This window comes from Amphimedon queenslandica, unplaced genomic scaffold (genome assembly GCF_000090795.2).
Source record: "Amphimedon queenslandica unplaced genomic scaffold, v1.1 AMPQUscaffold_12739, whole genome shotgun sequence".
Taxonomy (NCBI): Eukaryota; Metazoa; Porifera; class Demospongiae; order Haplosclerida; family Niphatidae; genus Amphimedon; species Amphimedon queenslandica.
In genome coordinates, this window is record NW_003547025.1 from 26977 (window position 1) to 28612 (window position 1636).

The window sequence follows — 1636 nt, forward strand, 5'->3', positions numbered from 1 at the left end:
CATCTACTATTGTTGGACCTCTCATCAATCATCATAGAAGTTTTTAAGAAGCTTCAGACCTATCTATATATATGTTTTCAATTTCAGCAATTTTTTGTGATATTTCAATGATCATAAAAATTTTAAAATGTAAAAAATGCAAAAACTGTCACTAATTCTAATTAAGTTATACGGCAGAAATGAAGTACATTATACATTATACTGGGTTACTGTTAACACATACACATGTTTAAAAAACAACAGAAATAAAAATAACTAAATTGACTATTTACGCTAATATGAGCAGCTGCTATCATTGGATACGAGGTTATTTATTTAGCTTAGTCCTTGCTTGGCCCAGTTGATCAGGATAGTCATCACAAAGTTCTATCAATGCATTCCAACTGACATCTTTATCAGCTTCAAACCATCTCTGGAATACTTTAATAAGATTATTAATTGCTTCATCTGTGTCTTTTAGATCAGCTACTATTACACCCAATCCAATTCCTATTAGCATGTAATGGTGAGCAGAAGAAACAAATATCCTCATGGCTGTTTTAATGGTAAGCTCCTTGCCTGTGGAATCATCATGTACATACATAAATACACAAATTAAACAACCACACTTACCATCAATTTCCTTGACATCATGTCTATGTTTACATTGTGGAGAACCAGAAATTCCTGTGTCAGATTTATGCTGTCGTTCAGGACCTTTAAAATAAAATAAAATAGTCAAAATAAAACAGAACACAACATACTTGATGTATTAAACCAACACCAATAGCTGTCATCAAGAGGGCAAGTGTGAGTAGGTGTAGAACGACACACCGGTTCTTCTTTTTGGATAATGCAGTATTTACTCTTATCACGTTGGCAAGCAAAAGCTACATTTAGGTCTTCAACTAAAATATTGATGTCCTCTGCACTATCATTGATGACTTTACGAACTAGCGTATTAACTTTTGGACAATGCTCCTTTTTCCCAGTAAATATAACTTCAATGTGCTTCTCTCGATTGATGATGTACAAACGTTCATGTGGGTCAGTGATGCTTTTGTCAAAGGAGATCAATAATGATGCTGCATCTCGAAACTGTGAGACATCATTAGGCTTAAATGGATCATTAGAATCAGATGTATCGTCAGGATTAGAAAGCCGAACAACGCATTCTTCTTGTTTGAGTAAACGAACAATTATCAGAGGAAAGATTCCTTGAGGTACATTGACAAATACTTTTTCTTCGTCATCTTCCTCTTCCTTTCTCCATACAAAACATAGTGGTTTTCTATCTGATGGGCTTTTTTCAAAGCTATTGTCGTATGAACGTAAAGCAGAAGGAAGAAAATATTTAACATCTCTAGTTTGACTTGATTTTTTTGTAATTCAGCAATAACGTGGCATTTTTTAAGCAAATTGATGAAATACATTGGCTGGAATTCACCAGTGAATACAGAGTTGACAGTAAACTTTGCAAGAAGACATTCCTTGAAGCAACCCCTTATCTTCAAAGCGGTCATTTCATCCTGAAATATTTCTGGTACAAAAGATTTTGCAGTATTCATTTCAACACATGTGAGAGCCAATAATTGTGAAAGGACATTGAGAATTTTCTGTGGGTCAACAAACACTAATTGTGGTTTGATATCCGAGT